This window comes from Botryllus schlosseri, chromosome 14 (assembly GCF_051294905.1).
Source record: "Botryllus schlosseri isolate E-star chromosome 14, Bs_hap1, whole genome shotgun sequence".
Classification (NCBI taxonomy): domain Eukaryota; kingdom Metazoa; phylum Chordata; class Ascidiacea; order Stolidobranchia; family Styelidae; genus Botryllus; species Botryllus schlosseri.
Genome location: NC_137249.1, coordinates 13,254,163 through 13,264,675, shown reverse-complemented (window position 1 = coordinate 13,264,675; position 10,513 = coordinate 13,254,163).

The window sequence follows — 10,513 nt, the reverse complement described above, 5'->3', positions numbered from 1 at the left end:
CATCTTATAGAACAGAATGGTATACTGGACACTTGCTTTCAGTCACGACCGTAGCGTAAACGTACGAAGCATTGCGTTTCGCTGATTTAGCTTTCAGTTAGCGTTGTTAACATTACCCCTAAATGATTTTCTGCCCAGCTTAAAACTTTTGCCTTCAATTCCTACTGGTTAGTGGTGTACTTTTATCAAGGGATAATACCGTTTCAGTTCTTGCTGCATGACTTAGTACTGTACTATTTTAATCATAGACGTGTATGTTACACAGTAACACAGTATGCTATATTTGTTTAATCGTTTGGTATCGAAATACTATACAATATACAAATAATCTGAAGGTGTACTATATAGGCTAATTCTCGTGCGTTTTATGCGATCAGTGCCAGTAACTGCAGTGCAGCGCTGCTGCAATTCATTTCTTCTGGAATGGCGCATCATCTTAATGCGTTGTCTCTGCCTTTGCGCATGACCATGAAACGAACAACTGATTTTCCGCTTAATTAGGACAAAGCCGTTTCTCCGTCTAATTCGGACAAAAGTGAGTGAAACCAAAAAGTATTTGTGAAACGTTTCTCAGAGCTCAATAAACGTGTGAAGTTGTTGTCGAGCTAAAAATGCGCCGTTTGAGCCAGCGTTTCCAATCAAGGCCACAGGCAGACGCGAGGCCGCACTAAATAACTTTGTTGACGGTTTAGCCACGGATATATCGTGCAAATGTTGATATGATCGTGTTTGGTGCCTGAATTCACTATTTCAACGGTGAGATACAACAAAGAAAATTATGTTCCAAAGCCGTATAAGCAGACCGTGTTATTTTTGGCATTTCGGGAACCAAATGCCAAAACTGTCAAAATAAAATTTCGAAATGCCAAAAATAAGCTATTTTTGGCATATGAAAAAAGTAACACTGCCTGTGCAAAAGGCCTCCAGATCTATACGCACCATACATACATATATACATTAGGGTTGTCCATAATTTGGAAAATCTCAAAAAATATGCGTATCCATGTCTCATTCTGTAGATCAGGGGTCTCCAACACGCGGCCCGCGGGCCGCATGCGGCCCGCGAGGTCATATTTTGCGGCCCGCGACCTGATTTTGAAAATTCGGAAGAACGCTTGGTAAAGCATTTTGAAATGCATAAATTGATTTCAGTTTAAACATATTGTTGTTGTTGTTCAAAGTAAGCTATTCTCCAGTTCCCAATATCACTATTCGTCAATGGCTGATACGGCTTCGGGTACGTTAATATAATTCCATGGATGAAGAACTTGCTGATATGAATGGGCATATTGCCTTGACTTGCCAAGACCGAGACGCTTAGAAAACGACTTCAGGCCCCCCAAAACACCAAGCTTTACGAGGAGATAGTTTTCCGGCAAGTACCATGTCTAGCTAACGTAACCCCAATATTGATTCTTAGTCCAGGGGTGGCAAATCTGCGACAGTAGAAGGAAAATTATGCGGCCGTCGACACTCATGTCGATTAGGATGTGTTGGCGGCCGTCAACAGGCAAATTAAATTTACGAATTGACTCCCTAATTAGTGAAAGGTTTGAATTATTCTTGAAAATTTTCTTCGCGCTCGGCGCGGTTCAATACGAGTGGATTTTCGATTTTAATATAGTAGTGTCCTTTGTAATCTAATCCGCACAGTACAGATGCGAACAGCAGAGGAAATTGATGCGCCACGTAAAGAAATACCAATTTGTGATCGTGTGTTTGGGAAAATCCGATATATTTCCACTATACTCACAATGCTGAAGGGATGTCAAGAAATAACAACATGCAGGCAACAAAGAGGACTAGGCTGATCACAATTGGCCAACTCAAAGATGCAGCACAGTATTTATAACTTCCCTGAATTTTCGAAGACACCCCCTGCATCAACTCTAGTGGTGAATTTGAGCACATGGGCTTACAAAGGATAAATATCTGATGGTAATATGTGAAACTATACCTGTATTAATGACGAAATTCACTCAAGAATATAAAAACATTTTAGCGCTTCGCGCGACTAGACGACGGATGCCTGTGCTTATTCTTAACATAGCTACTCACGATTTGGGTGCGCACAGTAAGCCGATATCAGTAAATAGATTAGTCCGGAGTTTACCGGCAATGGACATGGGCAGTTTAACGTGGGTATTTGGCCTCCAGTAGTTCATTACGACTATGCACTAGAATGCGGCCGTAGCCAACACAAGTAATCGAAATGCGGCCGTGAATAGCAAAAAGGTTGGCCACATCTGCTTTGTATATAGTTGCTGACGCGTGTTGTCAGGTATCGTGCAGAGCTCATATCGCTAAAAATACATGAAAGCAATGATCATCATTTATTTGTTGTAGGCTATTTGTATTATTAAAAATATGATTTCTTTTTGCGGTAACTATACCCGTCGCCCATGTTAGAGAGAACAGCGTTGTACTGACGTAGAGTTATCATAACGTGGCTGTTAAACTATGCATTTCCTATTATATCTCGACATTGAAGACATGCAGCCCGCGGGCTCTACGAATTTTGAAAAGTGGCCCGCGACCCCATTTGAGTTGGCGACCCCTGCTGTAGATTATTGATAAAAAACGTCAATGAACCTGCAATAAGCTCATAGTAAAGTCGGTAACATTTGTCTAAATGCGTTTGAAAGTAGCTGCCGTAGAGTGGGCGTGTTAGCAACCATAGAACGGCAGAAGACCAGTAATCACGAAATCACGTCTCTTGATTGGTTATTCAGCTATGCTTGAATGATCACGACCACAGCGGCTTGCTGATTATGTGCTTCTATTAGTCCAAGGAGATCGCTAACGGCAATGATTATGTAAGCGCATTGTACATTGGTGATTTAATAATAAAATGAGACATCTGGTCATTGAATGTTTTAGTGTTCAAACTAGGTAACGATAGGTTTAGAGCAACAATAGCCTCTTACAGGCATGACAGAGGTGAAGCAGGGAATAATTGTGAATTTATAGAACTAAGTATAGATCCAAGAAATACATATATTATATGCTTGAGATTACGCCAAGTGGTCCTGCTTTTCTGGGTGCAGGTAAGGCATATTAGACATCACCAAACTGGTGCAGCATAACATGTGGGATGGATGCTGGACACAATCCTGTATGCTAAGAAGATATGTGGGCCGACCAGGTAGCTAACATTGGATTTCTGAAGAAGAGTGTTACTACCACACCGCTTCAATCCATCCTTTTTCGTCCAAGTCTGGTTTGATTCAAGCATAAGTCGTTATGCAGCCGGTAATGATCTAACATTCATTAAGGACATGCTAAGCAATGCAAGCAAACTGTCTTTTGCTGGTCCTACCAGCACAGTTTGTACTTATCTTTAAACCTCTTTGCCCGGCATCATCGAAGACTTTGATAGCACTTGCGGGTATGATTCATTATGCTGAAAGAATCTGACAAGTGCCAAGCACTTCAATTATGTACCACGACAGCAGCCTAATAAGATCAGACAAAGTAGTGTCAATATCAAGCTTTATAGTTGTATTCAATGATGGTACATCCCCTCTGAAACTAGAAATTCGTTTGCCACTTGCATAAAAGCCTTTGTAGTATTTTTACGTGTGTTTTTGTTCTTTCCATCAATGAAATCAAGGCATACAGGCTACAGCGGTTACCTTCACAATAAGCCATCCAGTCATGTATTTAAAGATATTGTGAAGCAGCTGTTCTTATAGTTCATCATGTATTTCGTAACTCAACATGTTCTGAATTAATCCTAAATCATTAGTTGCGGACCAACCTACAATGCACTTACAGAATCACCGCCGTCAGCCGACTCCTTGACCAGCTGATCAACAAGCCGCTAACGTCGTGATCATTGAAGCATAGCAGATTAGTCAATCAAACGATGTGATTTGGTGATTACCAGTCTGCTTGCCGCTCTATGGTCGCTCACACGCCCAATCTACGGCAGCTACTTTCAAACGCATTTAAACAAATGTTAACGACTTTCCTGTGAGCTTATTGCAGGTTCATTGACGTTTTTTTTTTAACTATAATCTATAGAATGAGACATGGATACGCATAAATTTTGAGATTTTCCAAATTATGGACAACCCTAATATACATGCAGTCATTTCCTAGTTTTTCATTGCCGGGTGGATTATTTTTCATATTCAATTGATTGTTAAACTCTCTCATGATCTCTAATCATTGGTTGGGTAGTGACGGCTGCTAGCCAAGCGTATCAGAAACAATTTTGAATTGTTATTGTAAGTATTGTGACCTGTGTGAATGCCAGTAATGTTGTACACACAGTGAATCGACTATTGAGAATAGATATTGCAGAAGCACTCGGTTTTGTATCACATCGTTTTCAATTCGGATTTATATCTCGCTGTTTGATGGCAGAGTGTGGATACTGCATGTTTTGTGACTTCCGTTTCACAAGAAAGACCAAACTGATGCAATTTACATAGCTAATTTGAGTCTATAAATACGAATTCATGGTGATGCCAAAAATTGCCAAAAATAAAATCTGAAAAATGCCAAAAATAACACGGCCTGCGTACAAAGCTTTTAGAATTGACTGGGTAGGCTATTTCCATGTCCTCATGATAGAAAGCCTTCCAATAGATTGGCCAATCGGCTAATTCCTCACGACATAATATATGTGTTATCATTTCAATATAAAACCTAGAAACAGAATATGTAGAAACGAATGGATGATGTTACTGAAAAACCACGTACAGGCCGTTGCCTACAACAGCAATCTTCCAATCTTAACAAGAGTCGAAACCTCAGCGATGCGAGTAGGCAATATGGCGCGTAGCAGACAAATACGTTTTGATACCACAGGTCAAAGCATAATGCAATATACAATGGTATGTGATTTGGCGCTTGATGATTTTACGATGATGATGGATGATCGCAATACCGGTCATAAAACCACCCGTTCACGTGTCTGGCGGAATTAACAACTACACTGTACCAGTCATCAGCAGTAAATGCTAGTAATCCAATAAATAACTTATTATGCTTCTGTCTGACGTTTGGTGTGCTTCCTGCGAACCATCGCACGAAGAAGCACATTGTGACTGCTTTGGGGTTTGGCGGGAAGACGGGAAATGGCTGCAGGTGTGTGTGGAGTAGTACGGAGCATGGGCCGGGGCCGGATTGGATATCCGGCCGGATTTTTTCAATTTTGGCCGGGCCGGATCGGAGCCGGATCAGTACTTTTTGATACGGCCGGAGCCGGTTCATAACTTTTTTGATACGGCCAGAATCTTAGTGGACAAGCATAACTTTTGTAACTAAATAACTACCAACCAACCCCACGCTCGTAGCCGTCAAGCCAGTTCGAAAATAAACGAGCCATATTTAGAAATTCACGGAACCACCGAACCGTGGAGGGCCGAATTTCCGGCCGGACTTTTTCATTTTTTGCCGGAACTGAATGGGAGCCTGACTAGAAAATTGAAAACCCGGACCGGAGTCGGACCAGAGAATTTGTCGATCCGCTCCAAACTAGAGTGGAGGTTGCTGTGTCAGTTGAAGTTATACAATATACAACTTCAATTAACCCTTTGTGATCAACCGGCCTACTGACCAAAATTTTACAGCATCCATGAAAATCCCGATAAAATGCCATCCATAGGGCTTAAATCGACGCCTAATATATTGCCGTAAACCTGAAGTAGCCGCCTAGCGGTATGAGACACTCGCACGGATCAGACGCGAGAGGGAATGGTGTTATGCGAGGAAATGTTGTCAATTTTTTGAAAATGGAAGATAATTTCATTTATCAATTTATCCTGACGTCATTCATATGGCTTCTATTGGTATATGACCACCTGATTGTTCTCCGCATGAATCTCTACGTTTCAACGAGCCATTACACGCTACTATAATGCTTCATAGCCTAGCGCCACGATATTGGAAAGATAGAGAGGATAAGCACGACTCAAGCGGCCGCCGCCGATAAGTAATCAATTACGTAATCGCGTATTCTCGCTGAAGGCAACGCGCGTGTCCAGTTCTACGTAACATAATAGGGATGGCCCTGGCGACATTGCCTAAGTTATATATCTCCCTGCTAGCCAAGTGTTATCAGCTTCAGTTGGTTATTGTGTGTAACTTACAACTGCGATAAGGCAATCAAAGTTAACATATATTGGCTTATATCCTTATTCGACACTGCCCATATGCGCTTGCGAATTCATTTTACACGATAGAGTATTGCTTCATTTCACATCCAATTGAACTGTCTTCTATAGCGCGAATGTTTTACGTATGATCATCACTATTAATAGAAGTCAACAGTAACTTCCTATGCCTTCTAAAACAGACATAGGCTGCCTCTATGTGATGTTGTTATTACCGGCTCGGGCTACCGAAATAGCCTATTACTCGCACGCTTATTTGTTCAGTGTTAGGGCTGATGTCGGTTGTCTTATACAAAACTAAGCTCCAAGATAGGGATATTGATGGATTTGTCTGAATAATGGCTAACTATATGTATAGTTTGCAATTGCCTGAAGCAATTATACATCTGTCTGAAACCGCAACCAGCCAGGTGCTCTTACGCAGCCATGATTTTCATGTGGCAAGGTATTGCTTTCTTTCACGTCAATTTGAAACATCTTCTACGTGCTAATCTTCGATATAAGGGCTTTCATACAATGATATAAACTATAACAAGTCATGGAAGATAACTGTAATTGGTTTTATGATGTCCAGAACGGAAGGTACAATGGTTTACATTTCAGGCGTTCATTCAAGCGAGCATCGTTACAAATTCAATTTTGCCGGTAACGCTTTTGCGTGTTCAATCTTCATTTCAAACAGGATATACATTGCTATAATAGATTTTACACGGTCCGATGTATGCGTATTCATAAGAGCTATCCTTATAAAACGAGTGTAACAGTTTATGACCAATACAGGTCTAGCTATCTTGGATTAAATAAAGACTCCTCTGTGTTAAACAGTGGCGGTCCAGTATACTGGACAGCCGGTCGCAAAGGGTTAAATCTGTTGTTCCATTATTTGAAAATATTTGCTATGTCACAAGTATGACAAATAGATGGTGAAATTGTTATTAAATTTGGGAGAAACGTTTTATATATCGCATTTACTAATCATGAAATGAATAGTATATGTGGATAACTGGGCTTGAATAGTTAAGCTAAGGACCGTAATGATTAGAGATAGTGCCCTGTTATTTTGTCACTCTACCCACTGCAGAATTCCAATATAATGTGTTGACGTAATTGAAGTCACAGCTAAGCAATTAACCAGCATCGCATCTAAACCCGCGGAATACAAGGTCGCCAACTAGCACGCCGCCGTATGCAAACCGTCATCAACTGTCAAAGATATTGAGTAGTGACTCAATCGCTCAACTATATGAGCACTGTTCGAAATCTTCACCGAATACCAAACGCTCCGACGAATAGAGATGGATGTAGCCATGTATGGCCAACTCCTGATTGACCAAAATCGCTAAAACTGGCGTTGAAAATCGCTAGATGTGGCTAAATCTTGAAACAAAATCGCTATAAAAGTCGCAAAATCTGCATTGATTCCTAAAATTGTTGCATTGAACCCGAATACCCCTACATTCTTGTCCGCTCTATTTCGATCGATTGTCTCAAATGCCACTCATCATATTTCTAGTTCATAATACGCAAGAGTCTTGTCAGTCAACTCAAGATAGGACAACGCAGATTTGCACAAAACACATCGCTCTGATCAATGATCAGTTTCGTGACCAGGTTAGCAGTCATGACCAATGTTCCCTTTAATTTTTCATGAGTCTGCGTGCACTCACCAACTCACTGCGCGGTCCCTTGGACAACAGTTCGTGAAGACTAAAAAAAGGTCATCATTACGGATTTTTTGTGCGCAGCTTAGATTTTCTGTGCGCAGACACCATGTCACTGCGCAATTGCGCACGTGCGCAGCTTAGAGGGAACATTGATCATGACCACTCACTATATAAAGTCGTGACAAGAAAAGCCGTTGAAAGGGAATTTGAGATGAAAAGCATCCTCGATTTAGGCTACAAGTGCCTTGCTCGATGCGTCCGTAAATACGTGATGCGATATGCACACAATTGCGGAAAGGCGTTTGCGTTCCCTTCTGTGTGGGAGTACTTGAACACGACATGACTTGTGCCGGGTTTGCCGGTCACTATCAGTAGCGACGTGCATTTCAGATAACAATAGAAGGACCAACCCGGTAAGTCGGCCTACATATATCACTACTTAGCGGCTGACCATCCAATTATATTTCTATTTCCCTATCCAGCCATGTGATCAGTGATATGTCAATTTTATACATGATATTTGTTCGCATCAGTAGCATGTTAACACTCATTGAAGCTTGGTGCGAATAGAGTTATCGTCAAAAGTCTGTTAAAGAATGTTTTTCTGTTATCCGACAGCGCGCATAGAAACTCGTGATTTCACTTGTTTGTTCTGTTTGTGTGGGGGATATTCAAATCCTGTTGGAGTGTTGTCTGCGACGTAATCGTATATTTTTGATTTATCTGACGCGAATCCGATATAAAACTCTGTAATCTGGGGAGGGCGATTTGGACTCCGTTCCCCCCGTCGGATATCTATAAAATTTTGCACGAATAGTGTTATGGTACTGATACGTCTTGTGTAGCAGTCAAAAGTTCGATGTCAAGTAGCTTTGTCAGTTATCTTGAATCCGCCTGTCCCCGATTTCAGTTTTTTTCGGAAGGGTGGACCATATATTCGTCCGACATGGCCGTAAATAATTCACATATCGGGACCTTGTATGACACATTGCATTGGGCTCGCATGATTGTGAATAAACTGGGATTGTGTTGGTGGTCAATTGGTCAGGACATTTACGAGTTAAGAAAACATGACTTGGCATGACATTTATATGGCTGGAAAAGTTAAGGTCAACTTCGCTTCCATCACCAGGAAAGTCGATATCGCCGTTTCTATTCATGCACACTGCCTGAACGCAGATCGGCGATGCGTGCTGATACTGCGGAGCTCATAAGATATTGTAAACGTGCATGGTGTATGCTGCTCCAAACTAATTTACATCAGATATTTCTGAAAAAAATCGCTAGAAAATCACTACATATTTTTCAAAAGTCGCTAGATTTATCGCTGGTCGCTAGATCGATATTTTTTATCGCTAAACCTAACGAAAAAGTCGCTAGATCTAGCGACAAAATCGCTTTTCTGGCAACAGTGGACTCAGCCCCGTTGAGCACGACTTGAATTTGAGTTCGTGGCGTTTCTCCGTATACGTGTCTGAATTAAGCGAATTCGAATGAATTATGTTAGTTTGCATTCAGTGTGCAACTGTACTGTGTCCGCTATGAGTAGCCTACCTCCGCTATCTGGTGCACATGCGCTTATATACTTTCGACTGATGTGAAAGGAAACTACGAACGTTGGCAGAACGATCGCCAAATGAGTCAGTCAAGGAATACAGGGAATACGATCATCAACTTATCTCTCTTGTATGAGATGTGCTATTGCATACTCGAAAGTAAAATAAATAAGGTGTAATGTTTTTTCTTTTATGGGTAATGCTGTATAGTCAATGGTCATTGGTCATAATTAGGGCGATTTTTTTTTTGACCTAAGAAACGGAAGATTTTGACCTAAAAAATCTAAATTTTGACTTTTTTGACATAAAAAAACTGAAAATTGACCAAATTTTGACCTCACGTATGCAAATTAGGTGTTTTCGCACATAATGTTAATATTGTACTACTTATCTTCATTTCTGGTTGGAACTGTCTGTCCTTACAAAGTAGATTGGCCTGAAAGAACGTTTTTGGCTCAAAAACTGACAAATTTTTACACGAAAAAACTAGTATTTTAACGAAATCTGGCCCTATGAAGAATTGCAGTAGTTACATTACGTATTATGGTGGAATAATTAAAATTTCTTGTAGTACAACGAAAGATACTTTCCTATATTCTCGGGTAGAAAGTGTTTGTTTTGTTTGTTTGTTTTGTGGTATTCATGGTGTTTGTCAACTACTATGGTCATTTACACCAGGCCGATATTCTTCATTATTTTCCGTAACTGCCAACATATAGCACGGCCCACCTCTAGGCTTTTTTGTAAGACACCGCTTACGCGGATGAGGTGGCGAGGAGGAGCCTAGGTAAACCTCCAACACTTAGCTATCGGAATTATGAAGTCGACCTCGGTCGGAATCGAACCCACACCCATTGGTGTTGCAGCCCCGGATTATACCACTGCGCTATCTCGGGTAGAAAGTGTCTGTTCTTACTAATTAGCTTGTCAAGAATGGAGAAAGAATGTTCAACAGCAGCAATTGTTAGCTGACAACACTGAAGTTGTGTGCACACTGCTTGCTGGTGATGCACCGTGTTGCTTCATTCTGACAATGTTGTCTATATATATCACAATTTTTCAGCTTGCGCTTCTTGATGTAAGAACCATGCAATGCCCAAGCAGTCTTGCTTCAGTTAGGATATTGCGGTACGTTGACCATAAAACCATGTCACTATTTGTTTCATTT